This window comes from Pteropus vampyrus, unplaced genomic scaffold (genome assembly GCF_000151845.1).
Source record: "Pteropus vampyrus isolate Shadow unplaced genomic scaffold, Pvam_2.0 Scaffold50, whole genome shotgun sequence".
Taxonomy (NCBI): domain Eukaryota; kingdom Metazoa; phylum Chordata; class Mammalia; order Chiroptera; family Pteropodidae; genus Pteropus; species Pteropus vampyrus.
In genome coordinates this window covers 4,600,316-4,606,796 of record NW_011888831.1, presented here as the reverse complement: position 1 = coordinate 4,606,796, position 6,481 = coordinate 4,600,316, and positions in this window count along the sequence as shown.

The following is a 6,481-nucleotide window of genomic DNA, read 5'->3' as shown; positions in this document are numbered from 1 at the left end:
CTTGAGTGCTGAATAGCTGCCAAGACCATTTTGCCTTGGGGCCTGAGGGGGAACTTTCTCCATCAGGCGCTGGCTACCCTTGGCATAAGGCTTGTTTGGATTAGGAAATGTCTTTCGCCTTCCGTCTATCGTCTGTTTTGTTTGTAGGGTTACAGGTATTCCAGCCTGCTTCTTCTGCTACCGTTGCTGTGGGGTCAGCCTGTAAATTGAACACCAAGAATGCCCCCTCTAAGGCTCAGGGACCATTGCAGAAGAGGTGGGCACATGAGATTGTAAGAGCTGAATAACAGGGGCACAATGCGCAGACAAATATGACTCCATCTGAAAAGCTAATCTTCCCTCTTAACCAAACCTGCACCTGAATAAAAGGGAGGAATTGTAACAAAGTGAAATGCTTGGTCTGACTCTGTTTTGTTTAAGCTAGCATTGTTCCTATGGCCTTCATGCTTAATTGCTCCTGTTTTGTCTTGCACATGGACATGTTAATCATTAGAAGAATTCTGTTTGGGTCCTGAGTTTTCCAAAAACAGCCCCTCCCACTTTCCCTTCCTTTGATACAGAAGAAGCCTGAACTCTGTACTTTCTTAGGGTGGATTTGAAGAACTGCTAGGGCTCCCCCATCTTCTCATTGGCACCTTCTAGATTAATAAACATTTCTTTACTCCAAAAAAAAGAGAAAAGTAAAAACTGACTATTTGAATCAAACAGTAAATCCAATAAATATGCAAAGAATATAACCTGATAATTCACACATGAGGAAATTCAAGGGGTAAATAAAAGGAAATATATTCATTCCCACTGGCAATAAAAATATACAAATAAAGTGATTGAGATATATTTCTTTAAAAATTAAATTTTAATTTAAAAATGTTTAATTCAATTTAATGGTGGTAAAATACATACAACAAAATTAACCATCTTAACTATTTTTAAGTATACAGTTCAGTACTGTTAAATACATTTACCTTGTTATGCAAGCCATACTTTAAGTCTACTAAATTATCTTTAAAAAGTTGAATCACGGTACATACTTTCTTCTGGCCGTGTTGACAATTGGTAAATGCTCTTTGGAAAGCAATATTTTCAAATGTGGTAATAGCCATGACCCAATAATCCTATTCCTGGGAATTTGTGCTAAAAATAATTCAGTTGAACCAAAAGGCTATATTCATGAAGATATTTGTAATATTTTCTTATTACCAGTGTAATGAATTACCGCAAACTTTGTGGCTTAAAACAACACAAATATATGATCTTAATTCTGAAGTCCTAAAATCAAGTTGTCAGCAGGGCTGAGTTCCTTCTGGAGTCTCTGGGAGAGAATTCATTTCCTTGCCATTTCCAACTTCTAGAGTCTGCCTGCATTCCTTGGTTCAATGTCCCTTCTTCTATCTTCAAAGTGCCTCATTGCAGCCTCTGGTTCCATTGTCACATCTTTTTTTCTGATTCTGATTCCTCCTGCGTCCCTCTTATAAAGACACTTGTGATTGCATTGGGCCCCCAAGGATAATCTCCCCATGTCAAGGTCCTTAATCACAACTGCAAAATCTCTTTTGCCATCTGCGTAAGGTAACATTCACAGGTTCCAGGGATTAGGATGTGGACCATTAGTTTGTCTCCCATAGTATCACTAACAGATTTTGTTAACACAACCACAATATTCTTACACCCAACAAGATTAACATTTATTTTTTTTAGCTGTTTATATTGGTTTAATCCAGGTCAAATGTAGTTTACAAAGGAAAAGGACAAGTACCTTTGTGTAGAATATACAGACACAGCATCACACCACGGGGCCCACAGGAAACATTTATTTCTTAATATTATCTAATAACCAATCCATGTTCAATGTCCCTTGATTTTCTCAAGTATCTTTTTCCAGTTGGTTCACCTTAATCAGGATACAAACTAAGTTCACACAGTGCATCAGTCGATAACTCTCATAAGCTTTTTTTTATTCATAACAAATTTCCCTTCCTGTTCAGGAAAAAGGATTTTGTCTTGTGGAATATCTCACTATCTGGATTTGTTTCTTCACTTCTTTATGTTATTTTACTTGTTCCTCTATTCTTCATATTTCCTGTAAACTGACAGCTGGAGTGAGGTTATTATTATTATTTTTAATTTGAATGCCTCGAAGTGGTACTTGCTGTGAGCTTCCTGTTGTATATACGATTTTACAGTTTCTCCATCTATTTCCTCATTCCTTGAATCTACGCTGGCTTTGTTTGTGACTTGCTTTGATCAACAGAATGCAGTAGAATTGACATTGTGTCAGTTCTAAGGCTAGGCCTTAAGAGGCCTTGTGCAGTTCTGTTTGTTTTCTTGGAACCCTATCAATAGCCATAAGAACCAATCTAGGATACTCTGTTGGAGGATGGGAGATCACAGAAAGCAGAGATAAACTGTGTCAGCTGAGGGCCATCCAAGACCACCCAGCCCCCAGACAATTAGAAGCTGACCTCAGACATATGAGACTAGCCCAGACCAGAATTGCCTAGCTGAACCCAACTCAAATTGCTGACCTGCAGAACTGTAAGATAAATGATTATTGTTTTAAGTCGCCAAGTATTGGCCTGGTTGATTTTGCAGCAAAAGCTAACTGATACAGTTACTTTTTAAGGTCTCTAGGATTATTACAACCCACTGCTCACACTTTGCTTTTAATGACCTCTAGCCCACCTAGCCTAAGTTTTTCACTTTTCTTTAAAATACATACCGTGGGTACCTGCTGTGGTTCAAGCATGGCTGTTGGAAATACAACAATAAGCAGTCTTGGTCTTGTGACAGACACATGCACAGGCAACTTTAGTTTAGTGTGATGTTATAACTATAAGCACATATTTGCAAAGAGGACATGGGACAGACACCTAATCCAATTTACAGTGTCATATAAGACTGGTATTTGAAGGTGAAGGAGAAGGTGAGCCAGACAGGTACAGATGTACAAAAGCCTGGAGGGCAGAGCAGGTGCATCAGGTAAAGAAGAGACAAGAAATTTAGTATGGCTGAAGGCCAGAGTATAGGAGGAAGAGTTAAGAGAGGTGAGGCTGAAGAGAGAAGCAGGAACTAGAATATAAAGACCTTTGTATCCCTTTGCAGGGAGTTTAGCTATCTGCTGAATCTAATTTAATGTGAATTATAGAAAGCTCACTAGGGCTGCAATGGGACAGAAGATCTGGAGAGGCCAAAACTAGAGGCAGAAGACCAGTTAGGGGCTGTTAAAATGATCCAGATGAAAGAGGTTGGCAATTTGAACTAAGGAAGCAGCAGTGGGAATGGAGATAAGTGGACTGATTTTAGATGTTCAGGAGTTAGGACTTGCTAAGTGACTAGAAATGGGATGATGAATGATAGGAACAAACAATAGTCCCAGGTTACTGGCTTGGCCAAATGGTGATAGACACAGAGAGAGGGAATCTCTTGATGAGGAGCAGACAGGGGAAGGAATGATAAATTCAGTTTGTAATACGTTGAATTTGAGGTACCTTCAGGACATCCAGATGATGTCCAGCAGGCAATTGGATATAATTAAGACCTGACAACATTTTATATATATTTGCTTATTATCAACTTGAAAATAAAGGAAGGATGAGAGGTAGTTGATAGTTGAGAAGTTTAGGAACTAGAAGGTATCTCGAGATGGAAGAACAAGGGCTTTAGGAAAACAGGATGAACTGGAAATGGTCAGTGAGTAAGATGTTCAAGATTCCATGGATGTAACATTAGACAATGAATTAGAGATGGTCAAAAAAATGAGAGGTCAAGCTGATGGATGGGTTACCCTAGATGATAGCAGGCCTTGGGGTGAAGAAAGACTGAACTAGATGTCAAAATCTTTAATAAATGAGAGGAAGGTTGATCAATGACAGTAAAGAGGGTAGGGAGCATGACAGGATAAATGGCACAAGCTTCAAAGATAAAGTACAAAAATGGTGGTATGTACAGTCAGGGAAAGGAAGACTCAAAACAGCTTAAGGATGCTGGTAACAAAATGAGAAGTGACTAAAGGGACTTACACATGGGGCAATTAGCAAAGATAACAGGAACGTGAGCAATGGAATGAGCTGGCTGGCTCCAGTAGTCTGGGTATGGATTTTTTATGCTTCAGAAGGGATTCAATTCCCCTGGAGGAAAGAGTAGCAGCCCTGCAACAGTGTTTCTCAAAAGGGCATGCCAGGTATAAAATTGCCAGATTTAACAAATGAAAATACAGATTGCCCGGTAAAATTTCAATTTTAGATATTATATGGGACAAGCTTATACTAAAAAAAAATTGTTGAGTATCTGAGATGCCTTAAGCATATTACTGATTTCTACAAAGCTTTGGCATCATGCAGTCATAACAATCGGCCAGTTGGTTAACCTCTCACCTATCCAATTCAACTCCCTTGTGTAAGTCAGTGTGGGTTAACTATTAGACCTTAAAACATGTAATGGTTGAATAGAAGTTTATTTCTTGCTAACTAATCCAGTCACTAAACTGAAGAGGCCCTTCTCCATGCAGTCATTTAGGGCTCAGGTGGATGAAGGCTCTGCCCTGGGTGTCATCTCCATTCCAACCTGATAGAAAGAACATGGAGAAGCACCTGTGGGCGGTTTCTGTGTGGCCAGGCCTGCAAGTGGTACAGGCACTTTTGCACACAGTCCATTGGCTGAACTCAGTCACATGATTGCATGTAATGGCAAGGGCACCTGGGAAATGTAGTTAAGCAGTGTGCATAGGAAAAAGAGAACATTTGAGAAAGCAATCTCTGCCATACCCCTTTTTGAGGTCTAGCTGTAGATCCCCAAGGGGCCAAAAGATTCTGGATCGATAACCTTTGCTTTAGAAGAACAGGTGCACATACTCACACACATGCCCATCCTAATTGCTACAGAAAATGATTGACAGAATTAAAGATCATCACATTCTTTTTTTTTCTAGGTATTGCATTTTTTTTTGACAGCCAAAAGTGGTACTTATTAAATAGATCTCATTAAAAAGAATAGGAAAAGTCCATTGTTGTTCCAAATTCTCCTAGCCCATGAAGTTGGTGTTTTATCTTTCCATTATGATGAAATGTACTAATCATTCTAAAACAAATGTATTTCCCCGGTTCTTGCTTATGTAAAAGTATGTTGCCATGACAACGAAAAAGATGCCTGCCCTTGATCATATGGCAGAGCTTGCTAAGGAACAAGAAGTAGCTGGTTCAGACATAAAACCCAATCCCACAGGCATGCCTAAGGAGGGAAATGAGAAACTGGGGCACATTTTTATTTCAAAGAAAAAATGAAAGTAGAAGAACTTGAGTCTACTGGGAGAAAAGATGTGGCCAATTTAAATAAGCCACTTCCTCCTGTTACAGTTTTTTGAAGATGGGATCTGGCTTTCTTTTTTGTTATATTCCAAGACTTCTAAAAGGATTTGGGCCCAAGACTCAGGAAAATTCTACTTCCAATCTATCTTGACATTAGGTTGGGTTCATGCCCTTCACCATAATGCAGAGAATTCACAAGGACTCTGCTCCTGTTAGTTGCTTTTTTGAGTTGCTGCCTCTGAGGTCTTTATTATTGAAATGATAAAAGGATAAGGAGTAATTCCTTTGAATAATGTTTAGGATATATTAAGCTACTTTCATCACAATTGGTATTTTAGGTAATGGGATTCAGCCTTTTTCAAAGTATGTCTAAAGCCAGAAATTAAAAATAAGAGACAACGGAAGAATGATCTTTATTGTGATATTGCTCCCCTCTAATTGATCCAGTTGTCTACCCTTCTATGGAGAAGGGGAATGGCCACGGAAGCACCCAAAACTGAGCTTTGAAAAGCATTTCATGTTTTTGCAACAGGACTTTCCTAAATGAGTTTTACTTTGACCAATATTAAAATGAACATACAGTCTCTGAGCATACACAGGACCAGGGATGCAGGGGAAACCAGTTGAGGTAACCAGCTAGGTCTCTATTCCCCAGCACTCAACCTGCTGAGGAAAAAATTATTCATTCAACAAATGTGTATTATCTTTGGGGTGATCACTTTGTAAGTTATATGAATGTCTAATCAGTTTGTTGCATTCCTGAAACTAACATAATATTGTATGCCAACTATAATTGAAAAATTAAAAACTTATTTAAAAAAAATAGTCTGCTGTGAGCCAGGCTATGCTGGACTCTGGAGATGTAATGAATCAGATGTGGCTCTTGTCTTGTTGGAGCTGATCTGAGATGGAATGAAATATCACAAATATATTACAATCTGAGAAGAGTGCTGTGGAGGTAAATGATGTAATGATTATAAATAGGATTTGGGGGTTCAAGGAGGGCATCTCTGAGGAAAGGACATTTAAACTAGAACCAAGAGAATAAGAGCTGGGGAAGAGCTTGCTCATCTGAGGAGCTGAAGGAAAGTGTGCAGGAACAGAGAAAAAGATAGGCTGAAGAAAAGATCATTACTGCCTTGTAGGCCATCCTATGAATGTTAATTGTATTTTATGAT